The sequence below is a fragment of the Monopterus albus genome, unplaced genomic scaffold, assembly GCF_001952655.1.
Source record: "Monopterus albus unplaced genomic scaffold, M_albus_1.0 scaffold311.1, whole genome shotgun sequence".
NCBI classification, from domain to species: Eukaryota; Metazoa; Chordata; class Actinopteri; order Synbranchiformes; family Synbranchidae; genus Monopterus; species Monopterus albus.
The window spans coordinates 412,096-431,313 of record NW_018128191.1 but is presented as its reverse complement, the minus strand read 5'-3'; the positions used below and the strand labels follow the sequence as shown (position 1 = coordinate 431,313).

At 42.6% G+C, this 19,218-nt stretch overlaps 1 pseudogene; it reads right to left on the bottom strand.

The window, feature by feature from the left end:
* Positions 1-339: 339 nt before the first annotated feature.
* On the bottom strand, positions 340-18,995 carry LOC109973933 (putative ATP-dependent RNA helicase an3; annotated as a pseudogene).
* Positions 18,996-19,218: the final 223 nt, after the last annotated feature.

Here is a 19,218-nt window from a genome sequence, read left to right as displayed (position 1 = left end):
CCATATCTGAGCAGATGAACTCTCAGAGGACCTGACAGTATTTTAATGATCCATAAAGGAAGTGGACACATCTTTGGCCACCTCCACAGTGACACTACGTAGCCATGGAAACCACAGCCGCCCGCCAATGGCGCTGCACTGAAAACTGTGCCCCACGCCTACCCTCGTTCGACTACCCCCCTAGTGGTCAGAGTGCTGCTCTGCCCTGCTCCTCGCTGTCTGATTAATAAACCTCAGTGATCACTCAAATGCCTGTCTCTTAAAGATGAACCATGCCTCCAACACAGCTTGAAAAGAGAAAATGTTTGTAATTAAGTTAAGCCTGCGACTCAGTTCACGTGTCCTTCATCCTTGACCAAAAAACAAAACACTTGCAAGCGTAGGATACAGTGTGGTGCTGATAGTGAACATCACGCTCTGCCCTCCCGATGCTGTGGTCCTTTATGCAGCCACTTTGAACTTCATTTGGTAGATATCAGGCTTTTGTTTTGTTTTGTTTTCTTGCACATTTGCAGAGAAACGATTCAAAAATAAAAACTGTTTTCCAATTCTGCACACGCCTGCACCCAAAATGTCTCAAGTAAAAATAAACAAAAAACACCGTCCACTTAATGTAGCTAGCACTTGATAACATACTAGCTGCTGTTAACACTGTCAATTGAAAAACGTGGAGTAACAAGTTCCAGCATTCATTATTCAGGTTTAAACCTCAGTGACTGTTGGCACTGAGCTTAATGACTTCTGTGTTTCTTAAGATCACGATAGGAATGGTTATTTCAAAGACGACCATAACCATGACAGGAGCCTGTCCAGGATAGAGTGAGCCAAAACCAAAGTAAAACAAATGTAACGTTGTCCCTTAGGATTAAAATTGTTGCTTCACAGAGTGGCCCAGTTGTCTGGCTCCAGTAGCTGTTTGACTATAGAAAAGGCTACATGATGTTCCTGCAATCAATTTGAAGTTCAAATGGAATCGCGACTCTGCGAGCCACAATGCCCAGTGTCTGCCAAGGTTTGAGTAAGTCCAAGCTAATATTTTTTCAAACAATCCTAATATTTTTCAAACAAAACAATAGTAAAACTAATTTAGAGCTCTTGGCCATGTTCATCTAGTGAAATGAAAACACAGATTTCCTGTTTAAATTCAAAAAGGCACAGTACATTAACATACAAATGATCCTCAGGTTTTTCAATTGGGTCCCCCTGCCACAAAATGAACACAAATACTCCCAACATTGAAAGCCTGAGGCTGCTATCAGACAAATGCACGTCAGCGTCCATGCTCCGTGCGACTCTCCGCGGTCTCGGGTGCAGTGCACGTGCTGGTGACTTCCCACTGTGCCGTGCTGCACTTCCTTTTTGAGAAGCGAATGGCAGAGAACCAGGGTTGGTAATGTACTGTGTGTCAGTGAAGCTACACAGGGAGGGTTGTTATGGTCTGGCTTAAGTTAACATGTGGTTTCCATTGGGTTGGCATGGCAACCTATTCCTATGGTAACTAGTTGCCCCACCAATCCACACTACCAGAGTGACTAATTTCCTCCATAGCCGTCGTTGCTGTAGAAGCTGCCACCAAACTGCCGCCTGCGAACAACAAGGTCAGAGGTCAGTCAACTGAACAGCAACACAACATTTTTTCATAACTGAAAAAACAGGGCTTTGAGCCCACTAAGGAGCAGCAGAAACCAGCAGTGAACATTTTTGCAAGTCATTTGATGATATAAAATGGTGCGTATTTCAGAGTATTTGACAGCTTTGGCTGGTGTCCTGATATGTCACTCAACTACTTGATTGCTACTGCTATGTGAGTGTGATGGTGGCAGAACGGTGACGCCCCCCCCCGCCATATCCGCAAAATGTTGGCTTCACTTTTGCATAGTGGAGGGAAGTGGAAATGTGTTTATAATGCATTTAAAAATCAAACTGACACTGACTGACATGTTTTTCCTTTAAGGTTTATCTTTAAAGTAAGTTTATAAAATGTGGAGCTCACAATTCAGAAGCTCGAAGCACAAACAGTGCAACGAGTAAATATAATGCAGCAACAAAGTTGATAGAAATGGTGGTTTACCATTAATGACAAAGTAAAGAACTGATAAAATGCTGAGAAACACCATTACCTCCACCAAAGCCACGGTTTCCTCCATGGCCTCCAGAGCTGCGGCCTGCACGGTTCCCACCGAAGCCGCCAGAGCTGCCAGGCGTCTGACGGTAGTCTCGAGCTCCAAAACCACCAGAGAACCTAAAGCACACCACAACGTTGGTTTAATGTTATGGCAGACATTTTCTAAAAAGGTACAAACTTCAGTGCTCGAATCTTTTGAATTATTGAAAACAGAGATTGTCCAGAAAAACAAAACCACAGCAGCAAAACAAGCAAAGTTAAAATGTTTTGTCTTACAAATAGCTCTTGAATGAGATGATAAAGCACCGTATATCTCCATCCATTCTAACAAGATTCATTATACCAAGTGATTGCAAAATGTCAGAGTAAACATTAGAAGACACTGTAATAACGTTCATTGTCATTTCCCAAATGAGTTGATCGGTCGAGACAATCACAAAGAAATCTGCAATCACACCAGTCATTGGCTGCCAAGTTGTCCACACACTTTTGGAGCGTCCACGGGTGGTGTTCTTGTGCTGGTGCTCATAGGCCAGGTTCTCAAGCCAGGAGGGAACCTCCTGCTTGGACTCTACCAGAATGTCCAGCAAATCTTTGGTTATGTTGCTGTTTTTGTCGTTAAAGAACGACGTGGCCAGACCTGCACAACCCAGAGCCAGAGCAACATTATTTACAGTCACAAATACTAATGCACATAGTGGACATCAAAAGTAAGGTTCATACCCAGGTTGCCCACACGTCCCGTACGGCCGATACGGTGAACGTACTCCTCAATGTCACTGGGCAAATCAAAGTTAATGACATGCTTCACATTGGAGATATCCAGACCTCGAGCAGCCACCTGCAAACAGAGAAGGGAATAAAATGATTCTAGATCATGAGGAGTCTGGTGAGAACAGCAGACAAGGCAGGAGTTTCTCTCAGTCCATTGGCCACACTTCTTCTGGAAGCAGAGTTAATTAGGTACCAACAGAGTCTGTTAGCTCAGCTTCATGACCCAGCTAACCTGTTTCCTCCATGTGTCAAAGCAACATTATATCAGCATTTTGTATGCTGCTCTTTGCTTTTTATACAGATCTGAGTTAATGAGCTTTGTTCCTTCCAAAATGAAATTTAAGTTTAAGAGATTTGCTCGGTTTGTCTACATTCAGATCAAGTGCCAACCTGAAACTAGATCAAAAATGAATCCAGGACTACTTGCATGTTATGAAGCATAAGGACATCAGTTACAAATAGATTTATCAAGCTGACGCCTATAGTTTTATGCAACGCTGAAGCAGACACTGCATTCATTGTGTGAAAGGAAAAGAACCCACTGAAACATATCACTGGATAAATATTTGAATCTTCTAAACTAAACTACTAAAACCAAACTACAGATGGGCAATGATTTTCTAATATTTACATAGTAATTAAATTAAAAAGAATATTTCATGCAACCAAGGTTTTGTCTTTAAAAACAAAGAGCTACTTTTATCCCCCTTGCTCTTAACGGTGCCTGCATGTAATGTGATGATGAGGTCAGTACATCATTTTACTACAGCGCCAAATACAAACAGCAGCAACATGCAGAGCTTTCAGCTGCCAGGAAGACGGTCACGGCATGACAAGATAAACGGTGTGATGATAACAGATGTGAGCCGCACAGTCGTTTGGTGTTGAAAAGGTGTCTGACCATGGATGCATGGACAGCGCTTACAACTGAGTCATATGTGACAGTCACCTGCCATTATAGAAGCAACTGGAAGCGTTTTCTACGACCATGTCATGCTGCAAATAGAATTCCATTATATCAAACTGAATCCATGACACGAGTCTCCTGTCGAACCCTTGTGTTTTTCTTTTTACACTCCATGTCTATTTTTTCCCTCTCCTTTATTTACTGAAGCGTAATCTCCACAGTCAGCTGTTTAAACTGTTTCTGTTTCTACTGGTTCCTGTTATTACTGATCAGGATGTTTGATTTTAGGTTGTTTTTTTTTTTTACAAATAACTCGCAGTAAATATTGAATAGCATTTTACTTTGAAACGCGCCTCCCTAAAGGAAACCCAACCCAAAGTTAAAGGCTCCAGATGCAGAGCTAACCAGATTCACCAGGTTTCCGCTGGCAGGACAAATTAAACCAAAAGGAAAAGAACCCATCAACCAGCTAAAATTTTAATCCAACACTTCCATTCAGGAAAAAATAAATAATGATTAAGTTTTACTCAAGGCTGCACCTTTTTAAATGAAACCTCAATAAACATGGGCAAACAAAGATGGATGGAAAAAAGTAATTTCAGAGAGCACTTACAGCTGTAGCCACCAAGATTGGGCAGCGACCAGAGCGGAACTGATGCAGAGCCTCCTCTCTGTCCCTCTGGGATCGATCTCCATGGATGCCGGTGCAGGCGTAACCCTCATGGTAAAGAAAGTCCTCCAAAGCATCTGCTCCTTTCTTGGTTTCCACAAACACCAGCGTCAACGACTCTTTACCTGCGTAGCCAGAAATAGGAGGACGAGAAAGGGAAGAGAACAGGATAAGGAGTATGAAAGGAGAAAAGAAACTGATATTTGAACAAAAAGAAGATGGGAGCAGGAACTTAAAACTTCCACACTAAAAAGGTCAGCAATTGCAAGGTCATGAAGTAAGAGGAAATCAAAACCCAAAATGACAACTTAGAAATGGAGACGGGGGTAGCATACGAAGCTTCACATTTACTGACAACCATTAATTAACACCCTTGGCTTCAGTTTTTCCTGCACACAATACTAAAGATAATTATGTTTAAACAATTACTGAATTGTTAGATACTAGATTAAAATCCTGATCTGTGGCATTAATGATTATCAGAATAAAAGCTTGAGATAATAAAAATGGCTGAGGGGTGATGTGGGAGGAAAGGCCATTCCAAGTGTCATCATTGGCAGCAAAACATTTTGCCAACGCATTCTGACACGAGCCAGAAGAAATGACTACATCCATCAGAGCTCCATCCTCTCCACTATTACTTCAGCCTGCGAGTTCTTTAAAATAAGCCAGACTAGCCATACACTGAAGGTCGTAAGAAGACGCCTAGTTTTCCATGTCCATGTAGCTGAGCCCCTCCTCACCCTGAGCCCATTTTACTTCAGCTAATGACAGATGAGTGTGCTTCAGCAAAGCCGCCCATGATATCAGTGATATCTGTTCTGGTTTTTTGTTTTTTTAATATAGTGGGAGCTGCACTAATTACCATGGAAACAGCACAAAAACAATGTGTCATTTCTTTGGAGGTAAATTTACAGAACAGAGGACTTGTGTTTAATATTCATTAAGGGATGGAGACTGAGATGGCATCAAAATTAACATCAATTTTCATTGTTAAATGAAAAACAGTAAAGTTGTCTAAACCAAGAGTGCATCCGAAATCACTTACACATGTACGTATTTTTTTTTTTTTTTTTTCTGCAATCCCTACTACACAAATCAAAATGCAGTAGGTGCTGCAGCCACTAAATCATCTAGCAAGGACAACCACAGGGAAACTGCTACACAACCATCTGGCCACAGATTACCCCGGATGTTCTTCATGTGTTCCCAACAGCAGCAGCATAGCTGTCACAAGTGTTAAACAGAGTAAAAGTTATGACTAGAGAGACCTTGAGCTTCTGTTAACATATAATATAGCTGTTATATTACATGAACCAGCACATCATGCATCATATCAAATAACCCATAGGGCTACTGAATGTGATAATATGGGCATTATGCTTACAGCACATTTTTAAGTCAACATTACTCAGATTGACCACATATTCAAAAAATAAATGGCCTGAAAAGTCTATAATAAATAACAGTCCTATAAAAAAATTATAACAGCTTTGAGCCCTGCTACCACCATGCTTCCATACTACTCGTGCACATAGCAATATGTTGCCGTAATAAGAAAGTACTCGTCTTACATACACTTTTTAGCCTACTACGTAGTAGGCGATTTCGAATGCACCCTAGATCTACAGAAACAGCTGCATTCATTTCACTGACGTAACAGGTCGATGGCATTAAACCTGTCACTACTGCCTAACTCATGGAAACGGACCTCCATCTGTGACGACCAGCCAACACGATCATGTTGAGCCAGCTGACCTTAGCACCCGCGTTGAAAAACACCCTGCAACATTACGCTACAAAGGGCCCCCCTCTAAGCCTGTACAGTGCAAGGCACACATCATCTTACAAGATCATATTTGAAATTAAAGAAGAAGAAGAAGAAGAAAAGAAAAAAAAAAGAGGCAGCATGTCAGCCAGGGAGCAGAGGGACAGGATGAACTGTGGGATGTGATGTTTCTGACATGTGGGTCAGAGTGAAGTTACGTTCACACTTACCTGGTTTCTCTGGGGCCTCAGGCACATTTTCCTGAACCTCACTGGGAATAACTAAGATAAAACCAGACCAAACCAGACCAGCCAGTAAACGTAAGGCTGCTCAATACACAACTTGAACAGCTTTAAGTCATGAGAAGCAAACCCCCTTAAACAAGGCAAGTGCATTCAGAGCCTGCTCAGGCCTGCCTGAGTTGATATATTTTTATCTTGCTATAAAAACATTTGTTAGCAGAGATGTAGCAAAGTCAATACTGGTTTGACATGGGGTAGACTGACAAACAGAGGATGATGGGTTAGAGCCCAATGCAACCTTCATGGAAGGAAACAAGCAAACATTTGTCATGTGTGTGTTTGCATTTCTCACCTGTGGCATTTAGCAGGTCCAGAAGGAAGGACCTCTTGTCATTCTCCTCTACCCAAACCACCTTCTGGGTGATGTTTTCTGAAGTGGAGCCAACATGGCCCACTGCCAGAAAAATGTAGTCACGAGCCAGGATCTGCACAAAGCACATCCGTAAGTATGCACATGTTTATCACAGTAAGCAAGACTGTAACAGTGACCTCCCAGTGTACCTGGATCTCCTTGGGAAGGTGGCACTGAACATCATGGTCTGGCGTATGCCTTTAGGTGGCATTGTATCTTGCTCCACAATGCGTCTAATCTGTGGCTCAAAACCCATGTCCAACATGCGATCAGCCTCATCCAGGACCAAGTAGCTGCAGAGACAAATTTTATTACTAATTGCAAAATTACATAAGCTGAAGCCTGCGCCACAAAGTCTAAACACAAATACTCCCCAACTGGTCAACATTAGGACCAGAATCAGATTTACTATATAAAATTGTATGAGAGAAATGTGTAAAACCTTTAAGAAATTAAAGACAATAGTAAAAACAAACCACAGTGACTCCAGCTAGTTAAGGCTAGTGGCACAGCAGATGCAGCTAACCCTAGCTACAGCTAATTTACTGGCCTTTTCCAGCTTCTGTTCTGTCACTAAAGTACTTTTACGCTCCAGCTTCTTAGAAATGGAAGTGATCTCTTATACAAGGCTGTAGCTAATCATGGAGACAAACTGACGCAATTTAAGCCAGTCATGCTAAAAACTAACTAGCCTAGCTCAAATACCTCTTGTTTAGATGGTTCTTAACTTTGTCTAAAAAGTTAAGGCTTCAACTTTAATATTTGTATTGTAATACTGTAATTCACTTAGTGCACACGGTTCAATTAAAGAGAAGAAGAAGAAAAAAAAAAACCATCAGTTATACTAACTTGCAATGCTCCAGACCAATCTTGCCTCTCTCCATCATATCAACCAGACGTCCAGGTGTGGCCACCAGCAGGTGACACCCTCTTTCCAAGTCCCTGATTTGCTGGCCGATATCTGCCCCGCCATACACCACACAGGGACGCACATGGGAACGATAAGCAAACTACGATGTAGGAAAAAGGAAAAAATTAAGCTTCTGGATGCACATTTGCTAATGTTGAAGCAACCAGTGTTCTGTTTGTTACAGTGTCAGATACAGGCAGCTCACCTTCCTCGCCTCATCATAGATCTGCGAGGCTCTGGTGGGAGCCAGGACCAGGGAGATTGGGTACTGTTTACAGCGGCCATACCCCTGCCGTTCTCCTGAGGATGAAGGAAAGCCTATTAGGATAACTTGAAGGCCAACAGAGAATGTTTTCCATTAGTGTGCATTGTCTTTCATCAGTACCTGTCCACTGTTCTTGGAGGCCTGCAGGGCATCTCCTGGTCCGTCAGTGTAGATCTGACTCAGCACTGGCAGCAAGAAGGCAGCAGTCTTGCCAGAGCCTGAAACACAGCAGGGAGTTTAGAGTGCCTGAAGCCAAAATAAAAATCATGGTGCCAAAAGAAATGGAATAATCCAGTTTTTGGTTGTTATCGGAAAAGCCGAAAGTGACTTTCTTTATCCTCAGAAAAGAGAAACTAAACTGTAGAAAGATAGTTGAGCTTCCTTAAACACTGAAGTGCATAGAGACACTCACCAGTCTGGGCACAGGCCATCAGGTCTCTCCTGGTCTTGATGATGGGGATAGCATGCTTCTGGACTGGGGTGGGACAGGTGTAGCGACTCAGGGTGATATTCCCCATGATAATCTGCCCCATGTCCACATCATGGAACTACAGGGTAACCACACACAACATCAGTACAAGATGGTGTCCTGCCAAAATCCTTACAAATTCAGTTTTTTATGACTCCCAATACAGATGTTTCAACTCCAGCCCCAAAAACATGAAGGCACTGCCCAGTGTGGACTTACACTTTCAATGTGGGCTGGGCAGTTGGTGCCTGTGGCCTCCACGGGAATATCATCATATTTCTCAAAATTTATCCCTGTGTTGCTTGCAGCGAAAAGCTCACTAGAAAGAAAGTTTTGCAAAGTTGAGATCATTCAAGTGCGGATTCAAGGTAGCTGTTTTTATTATCCATGTGCAAAGTGTCTTACCGTTCCAGGCGCTCATTGGGAGCCGTGGGCTTAACAGCAGGGAGTTTAGAGTATCTGAAGCTAAAATAAAAATCATGGTGCCAAAAGGTATAAATGGAAGAATCCAGTTTTTGGTTGTTATCCAAAAGAAAAGAGAAACTAAACTGTAGAAAGCTAGTTGAGCTCCCTTAAACACTGAAGTGCATAGAGACACTCACCAGTCTGGGCACAGGCCATCAGGTCTCTCCTGGTCTTGATGATGGGGATAGCATGCTTCTGGACTGGGGTGGGACAGGTGTAGCGACTCAGGGTGATATTCCCCATGATAATCTGCCCCATGTCCACATCATGGAACTACAGGGTAACCACACACAACATCAGTACAAGATGGTGTCCTGCCAAAATCTTTACAAATTCAGTTTTTTACGACTCCCAATGCAGGCGCTGCCCAGTGTGGACTTACACTTTCAATGTGAGCTGGGCAGTTGCTGCCTGTGGCCTCCACGGGAATATCATCATATTTCTCAAAATTTATCCCTGTGTTGCTTGCAGCGAAAAGCTCACTAGAAAGAAAGTTTTGCAGAGTTGAGATCATTCAAGTGCGGATTCAAGGTAGCTGTTTTTATTATCCATGTGCAAAGTGTCTTACCGTTCCAGGCGCTCATTGGGAGCCGTGGGCTTAGACCAGTCATCCTCTCTGGGGTCCTCCACCCAGCGACTGTTTCCTCCACCAGCGAAGCCCCCACGCTCATATCTGTACATATGCACATGAGCATATGTTAAACTTTGGAGCTAAAACAGGGTTTCTACAGCATTCATAGAATGCAGCTAATACGGTTTGCACAATCACACTGGAATGCTAGAAGAAAAATAACTGACCTGATTATGTAAATAAATGGCATTTTCAGTTGTATGTCAAGTGACTATTATAACAGTCCATTAACCTTTGAAGAAAAGCTCATTTAATGTACATTTGCTGCAGCAGTTGCATTTACCACATTTGACTTTATAAATCTACTGAATTTGCAACTATCAAATTCTTGTCAATCTCCACGGGAATATCATCATATTTCTCAAAGTTTATCCCTGTGTTGCTTCCAGAGAAAAGCTCACTAGAAAGAAAGTTTTGCAAAGTTGAGATCATTCAAGTGCGGATTCAAGGTAGCTGTTTTTATTATCCATGTGCAAAGTGTCTTACCGTTCCAGGCGCTCATTGGGAGCCGTGGGCTTAGACCAGTCATCCTCTCTGGGGTCCTCCACCCAGCGACTGTTTCCTCCACCAGCGAAGCCCCCACGCTCATATCTGTACATATGCACATGAGCATATGTTAAACTTTGGAGCTAAAACAGGGTTTCTACAGCATTCATAGAATGCAGCTAATACGGTTTGCACAATCACACTGGAATGCTAGAAGAAAAATAACTGACCTGATTATGTAAATAAATGGCATTTTCAGTTGTATGTCAAGTGACTATTATAACAGTCCATTAACCTTTGAAGAAAAGCTCATTTAATGTACATTTGCTGCAGCAGTTGCATTTACCACATTTGACTTTATAAATCTACTGAATTTGCAACTATCAAATTCTTGTCAATACTTCACGGCTATACACAATAACTAACAGACAGTTGACGGCCCACAGCGTCGTACAAGACATCTTAACTAATGTAAGCATACAGTCACATCACAGGTGAACAGCTGAAGTGACTCAGACCACAGAAGTGTGTCCAAACCAGTGAGCCCTGTCAGAAGGGTCAGATCAGAATTCATGTGGTTATTTTAACATCTCCCTTCTCTGCACATATCGCCTGTCGTCATCGGCCCCTCACAGACACAACGGTAAAAATAAACATGGAGGAGAGCAACACCAGTGGTGGGGGTCAGTGGAGAGACCAGGAAGTTTTACATTTCAGCTCAATCTGTGCACATGTGGCAGTTTAGGACCGCAGCTGTGTTTACACCGGGACCAGATACATGTCACTTACAAACATGGAAGCATCAACAGAAAAAGTTCAGATCAGACTAAACCATCAGAGCTCAGCATTAAGGCCTCTGATGGGAACATAGCCTTACTGTCTGAGACAGGTTAAGACTTTAGATATACTGTAGAAGATTTAAATTCATGCTTTAATACAGAGGCATCTGCTTATCATTCTGTAGGACCTTTCCTCAAAAAGGCCCACTAAGTAGTTTTATTATGTCCACAATAACTGTAACATGAACGTGCAATTCAATGGCTGCAATAACTGGAGTTCTAGCATTTTCTTTTATGTTCAAGTTCAGACCTTTTTACAGATATATTAAGTCACAAATTCTGACGTGGGTCAATGGATTGATAATGTAACAATTTTACACACCTTCCCCTTGAGCCTGCCCCGCGTTCATTGAAGAAGGTCGACTTGGACCTATCGGTGCGTCCGCCAAAGCTGTTGTAAGCTGCGTCCCTAGGAGGTCCTCCCCAGTTGCTGTCTTTGTTGTCGTAACTGCCAAAGGCTGCATTGAACAAACTCATCTCAGTGGTGTATTAAATAACAGAAATCAGATGAAGGGAAAGATCCCTTGAAGCAAAAGCCCCTCAGTTTAGAATGTTTTTAATTAAATGCATAGCTAATGTTAATTTACTGCTAATCAATTATGCATGTATGCAGAGTAGCAGCAGGTAGACACTGCAATAAGTGTGGTGTGTAAATAAACAAGAATGGGGGAGGGCAGAGTTTACATCTAAAAAATTGTCACCACTACAGCTACAGTTGCACTTGAGGCGGGACAGGATTTCCCCACCTGTATTTTGCAGTGGCTGATTAAACAAGCTTCCACCCCTGTTACCACGGTAGGCACCGCGCGTGCCCCTATCATTGCGAGGGAGCCCACGTCCACCAAAGCCCCCATTTGTGCGGTTGTCATGGTAACCATTCACAAATCCATTTGTGCGGCCGGCATCCCATCCAGGTGAATCTTCACAGGGACACAAAGAAAGCAGAGAATGAGGGACTGTAAGGAGCAGAACACTGCACGTTTGTGTCAGTAAGTACACAACTGGCTCAGTTCCTATTAGTCTAGGGCCTCTCTAAGTGCTGACCCAGTTGGAGCCTAATTTATTGACAGGTGGGATAAAAGCAAATCAAACTATGCTGCAACAACAGTTGTGTCATGGGTACAATTATTCATTTTAAAACCGCAGCAATTGCAAGACAAATTGTATATCTGCACAAGAGCAGAAGCAAAGAATTCAAAGGTTTTAAGTCAAATAAATATACCACTGACTTTATAAAAACACCACCAAGACAGGTGACATGAGACCTACTGAGCCCTGTCTCTGCCTGTATGGGACATTTACCACAACGATCTGCCCAGCCTTGGACACTGGCTGTGTCATCATTTCCATCGGTGGCCCCACTGTTATCAGTGCAGGCTGATGATGAGGCTGGTGGGGAAGGGGGGTGGGGGACAATGGACAGTTAGTGCTGCCACAGTAAGGCTTACCAAGTAGCTGAGGCTGTGACAACAGCATCACGGGGCAGACAAGCCACACATTTAGTTTCAAAGGAGCCTCACTTTGAAGGAGAGTTACTTCAGCCTAAGGGGCTGATTCTACATCTCTGGTGAGGATGTTCAATTTACCAAAGGGTAAATTCCTCCTTCACTGTGCCCCCCCTTCAAGTAAGCCTTGTAATGCTTCACACAGGTGCACTCCACTCTGTGCTGCAGACTCTGACAAGGATGTTTTGTCGCCGACACTAATCTGAGTAATTAAATCTACCACGCAACACAAGCATATCTAGAATTTTCTAAATAACCTAAAAAGGCACCTTATTGATGGTGACGAGATATGGTGTGGTCAAAGTATTTAGGACCCATCAGATACCTTGCAGTCAGAGGAAACCTCATTCATTTCAATTTCAGATTTGGAGTTTCACCTTCATGTCCAAATAATTACTAAACAGTGCCATAGCGATGCTGTATTTTTTTAGGCCAGCCCAGAAGTGAGCATCACCCTGGTTCCTTCAACAAAAACTCAAATTACTTCAACACCATCAAGTACTGAAAAATGCATTTTTATTTATTGATGTTAATGTTAACAGAACTTATGGTCGTGGTAAATAGGTTTACTTGTGTTGTGAAACTGCTTTGAGTGCACAAAAATGCAATGGAATTTGGAGGAAAAAAATTCTTACTAAAATTTGTAATGTATATTTTGTTAAAACTGATTTTATAAAAGTTGTATTAATACAAGTATAAAAGTTTAGGAGCCAGTATCAAAATCAAGATATCGGTACCAGTATCGAAAATTTTAGAATGATACCCGGCCCCATTTGCAAATTCAGGAGTGTAAACAGAATGAGGCTGCAAAGACGGGCTAATGAGGAGATGATCCTCCATGATGACGTGAAATCCCAGACAGCCACTTGTTAGTGACCGCCCTATTAAAAACATGTAAAAGCATTAAAAATCACAAGTGGGGTATTTTTAAATGCATTTTATGCTGAGGAACTAAACATGAAAATGTACTGCCCTTGGGTCGACCACAGACCTTATTTCAGACCTCTAACCGGGCCCCCACAGACTTCAGGACAAGGGGACTGGGGTTTTAGGACTCGCTACTATGGCGCACTGAGTTTCACTTTAGCAAGTGCACTGTGGTAAATGAACAACAGTGAACTACAAAACAATCATAAAATACTGCATTTGAATTTAATCACTCAGACTGGTATCCGACAAAAATGCTACATGTGCTTTGCCATGCAACCATGGTAAAGCACAAGCAGCAGTCAGAGCCTGACTTTAAACAGATGACTTCACAGTTCACACCAAACCACCAAAACAAAATGAGACCAGCTCCAGAAAAACTGAGCGCTGCAACTTACACCTTGATCACAAAGCCCATTCTTGAATAATCACCTGCAGTGATGCATCATAGCTATTGAGCGTATGAAAGCTGTAGGAGATCAACTATTCTCCACAACCAAGCAATACGGGGTTGTCCACATGTGGTCCTGCAAATTCAGCGTTGCTTGGAGAAGGAGAATATGTCCCAGAGCACAGTCTCACATATTTCAGTTAAGTCTTGATGCACCTCTGTGCCCCGTTTTGTTCACACCACCACTCAAAGACAGCAAACTAATGGCATATTCTAGAGATGCACAACACAAAGCCTACTGTACTTACAAGGCTACATGCTGCAACAATGTGCTAGCCTAAAACATTAACTCTGGTACATTATAATTCAGGCACATTAAATGCAGAGTGCAGGAAAGGCAGAGAAACCTAAAGGCCATTTCTATTAATCACTCAATCTCAAATGCCAAGGAAAAGGCCAGGAACACCTGATAATCACTCTACTCTGAAAAAAACCTTGCTGAGCAAGGAGCAATGAAGGTTTCTGTTTCACCACAAAGTGCTCCAGTAGATTTCACTGGGGACTGCAACTCTACACCAGAGAGCAGCAGCTAATCACAGAAATCCTCTGGCATGGTCTGCTGTTGGAACAAAAGCCTGCCAGTGCTCAGGTTCTTAGCACAGTATTGCAAACATACACACAATCTATAAAAGGACTTAGAACAAACTTGTGATTAATAATTTGATTTATGCCAGTTCATAAATGTAAAACTTAAAATAAAATCAGCAACTTGATTTCATGACTGTGACTGACAGGTTAAAATGGATGTAAAACGACTGGGAAATCCAATAAGGCTACAGGTCTCACAGCTGACAAGTGTATTAGTAAGACAGCCACACTAGTCTCATGCATCAAAACCATTTTTATCTGCAAGCTTTGACAAATGCTGTGTTAGGCCCAGATTTCTGCTGCTTTTCTCAAGAGACCATGACAAAGCAAGTGCTCAGATTATGCCCCAGTGTCCAACTAAATACACTATAAAACTCTGCCAACAAGTAGATGGCATGCAGGTAGGTCAAGGTATACCACATCTGTTTCGCCAACCACCACTGTAGGCATGGTAAAAGGCAAGCTCTTGGGAGGCCAGTCTTGGGTAACCTGAGCAAAGGTAGGGAATCAGGCTATAAAAAGACTCACCCATAATTACAGGCTCATGCAGTATGAGTGCTGGGCTCGACTTGACACTAATAGTTACCTATCTTACAGTCATCCCATCCTGAAGTATAGTTATCTATGTGTCTTTGCTGACACTCTGCCTGCCATGGTTGTGGGCACTGCTTAGAAGAAACTTTGGGGAAATTGCAGGTGAAATATGGGCTTCAATATACAGTGGAAACAGATGTCTAATTATTCAATTACATGCTTCCAATAAATTTAAATTCTACTCACTTGATAAAGAAAAGCATTAACCCTACAAGCTCATGCTTGTGACAAATTAGCCTTTACCTATAACATTTCTCATTTGGACTGAAAGCATTCCAGCAGAAAGAAGCACATCAATTAATGAGGAGCCCATCATAACTTGGACTATGAGGTGTGCAGCTCTAACTTAACCCTCTCCCCTCCGCACTGGCTTTGCTGGTGTTTAAACATGGCTATTTCATGCATCTGGAAATGCAGGTTGCCCTCAGCGAAAGCAGACAGAAGGGACTTACAGAGGTTTACTGGTGCCACTGAATAACCGCACTGTCTACCAGCAGAATAAGCATTTCCTGCTGTGGAATAAGAAAACAGTAAAATGAGAAAAACGTCAAGTGTGCAATGACACAGTACCATGATTCCAAGTGTTTTTCTTATGTAAAAATTATTTGAGTATGCCAAGTACAAGTGTCCATTTAAGACTTTAGAGGCCTTACAAGTACAGAAGAAAATTAAAACCATCTCAAACACCTCATTCGTGCTATAGAAACATTGCTGAAATTCTATACTGATTAAAAACACCCACATTTCCCTTTATCAGAGCAATCAACAGCTAGCACTCATGAGAGACACTGCACCAGGCAAAGAATAAACAATTACCTATGAAAATTACTAAAATGTGAATCAGGAAGTTTGGAAATTTGCCCAATTCTCTCACTTATGAGCAATCTGGGGCGAACCTGCTTGACACATAACTATCTGATGTGACATTCTCTCATTCTGTGCATTAGCAAAATGAGACTCAATAGTCTGAAGCAAGGCCGAAAGACTGCAGAACTACAGCCTTTGTCTAAAGCTCGGTGTGCCAAGAAATAGTGTCTGGTCAAAGTCTCAACATTCTCCTCGCTCGTGCTTGCTTTTACCATGCTCTGAATGGCTTTAATCACCAAGAACAGCACAAGTCAAACCTGTGCTGTATGACTGTGTCAGTAGCCGAGTGTTAGCTTAACGTTTTTGGAAGCATCTTTGTTCCTCAAGTGAGGTGGAATGTAACGCCCTGCGGGTGAAGAACAAAACAAAACATGTCACATACAGGTCAACACTCTCATTCACTCACTCACAGAAACTAAAGAAGCTATGAATAGAAGAAATTATACATTATACAACAAAAGCACTGTGACCTTCAACATAACTGTCCAGCTTAAACCACTGCATAAACATAAACAATGCAAAAAGGAGATCCCTCTATTGTACATTATTAGTGACTACATTACATGGATGTAATCACCAAGTTTAAAATCATAATTACACAGGGCTCATTACAATCACACTACTGTCTTTGAGTAATTCTGTTTTACTTACTGCCAGTTCCGCCGCCTTGTCCGTCAGCAGAATTCAAGTCTAGGGCAGCAAGCTGCAAAAGTAGAGTAGAGTAGGTACTTTATTGATCCGACAGAGGGGATATTTGTGTTACAGCAGCAGCAAAAGAATATTTCAACAATGTAATCTGGTTAAAAATTGGGTGAGCCTTCAAACAACAGCCTAAAAGCACAAACAATAGGTGACACAAAGACTCTCACTGGAGAAAAAAACAAAAATCTCAAATCTCTTAAGCAGTTCTCTAATTCTTGAAATGTTTGGCTGCAACCATCAGTTGACTGACAAAAATACACAGCAACTACTTTTACAACTGCAATATCCATCCATCCCTCCATTTTCCTCCGCTTATCCAGGACCGGGTCGCGGGGGCAGCAGTCTAAGCAAAGATGCCCAGACTTCCCTCTCTCCAGACACTTCCTCCAGCTCCTCCGGGGGAATGCCGCGGCGTTCCCAGGCCAGCCGAGAGACATAGTCCCTCCAGCGTGTCCTGGGTCTTCCCCGGGGCCTCCTCCCGGTGGGACATGCCCAGAACACCTCCCTAGGAAGGCGCCCAGGAGGCATCCGAAACAGATGCCCGAGCCACCTCAGCTGGCTCCTCTCGATGTGGAGGAGCAGCGGTTCTACTCTGAGCTCCTCCCGGGTGACCGAGCTCCTCACCCTATCTCTAAGGGTGCGCCTGGCCGCCCTGCGAAGAAGCGGGCGCGTGTGGGCCGGGCCTCCCCTCACGGGGCCCGGCCGGGCTTAGCCCGAACGAGCGACGTGGGGACGTCCTCCTGTAGGCCCACCACCTGCAGGAGGATCCGTAAGGGGCCGGTGCACAGTGGATTAGGCAGCAGTCGAAGGCAGGGGCCCCGACAACCCGATCTCTGGACACAACTGCAGTAAACAAGGATAAACATCTACATGAAAAAACTAGGTCTATTTACTTAAATATGATAAGCTTCCCTGTTTGTTGTACTTGACAGTAAACTGATTTGTGCCATTGGTCAAACAAAACAAGTAATCTGAAGAAACCACCGTTTACTATGGAAAGTAAAAAAAAGTTTGCCCATCATTTTGCTATATTTTCAAGTCAGAATGAACAATTGGTTATCAGAAAAATATTTATCTGACTAAAAGGAGGGGCTCAGAAGTTTTTCCAAGTCTCCCGACTTAGTGTTAGTAGGACGGAATTCCCTCGTTCCACAGTTTTCTACCCGCTGAGCTGCAGTGCTGGGACAGTAAGAACAAGAGGGAATTTCACATTGAAAAGCACGCTGCCTTATGCAGGCTCCTTGAGCCTTATTAGGGCCAGAGAAACTGAAAAATATTTTTGCACAGAAAGGGCTGCACTGTGCGCGTATCTCTTGCCCATAAAAAATATAATAAAATAGTTTCAGACTGCTCATCTTTTTAGCCTGAACCAATAATTCGAAAGAGCCAACCCGTATAATGGAGCTTCTTAAACTTGGCGTGATTTTTCTAAAACCTGGCCTGGCACAAGAATTAGCCTCTGATAACCCAAATACCCCTAAATTTAAAAGACCAGACAAAAACTTTGATAATGCGTTGATAACTGCGATCAACTGGCTCGTCCAAATTTTTAATTCGTGGATGAATTACTAAAATGGGGACATAGCACTTCAGAAACATTAATGGCCGCTAACCACTGCTGCCAACATTTTTTCCTGCGCCACGTTTCAGGTTGAGAAGGCCCAAAATTAGCCGGGCTAGCTCAGGATGCCGGCCGGATCCCGATAACAGCTAACTGTTTTAGGTTCTAAGTAAATAAAATAAAAGTTAACACGGTGAACTTTTTACTTATTACATTCTATTGAGTTTAAGGCTACGGTGAGACTGGGTGACTGGAAAAACAACATAAAATTAACAGGACTGGTACTTCAGTTGTCCGCCATCATCTCCTCTACCTCATCGCCTCCATTTTACCAGCCGCAGCGTTAGCTTAGCTGACGGCTAGCGACCTAACGTTACCTCAAGAAGCTGCCGCTTTCTCCGTCGAAACTACGTTTACGTAACGGAAAAAAACACCAAATTTATGTGAGACAAACAGAAGAGGTGAAAGTACTTACCTGCTGATCTAGACCGTGTGGATTATCAACGACCACATGACTCATAACTATAGAGAGTATTGGGGAATTATTTCTGAAGAGAAAGGATTTTCTTTGTTAGCACCACCGGCTACACTGTATTACGCTATATTATCTTTATGAGTACAAACTTACGACCTTGATTTAATCGTTCCTTGTGAAGATAACTAAACGATTACGTTTACTTTAAATAAATAAAACGACAGTGTTTGACACAAATATAACCTGTCTAGTTTCCAAATGAAATACGAAGTGTGGAGCTGTTCAATAGAAACCCCTATCCGACAGGCTGGACCTTACTGGAATGAGACACTGACTAATCCGGTAGCGCGAGATATCGTCTCTGCAACCACAGGCCCGACAAGTATCGCGATGTTTCCCTTTATCTTGTGTGTCGCATGTCAAATAGCGGAAAAGGTAGTTTTGTAGTTCGTGTTATACATTATTTCGAAAATAAAGTTTAAATGTTGCGAATAAACGTGAAACACCATTTCCTGAAGAAAAGAGTAGAAATGTGAATGTTCGACCTTATTCTCGACATTTCGTCTTTATTCTCGATTTTCAACG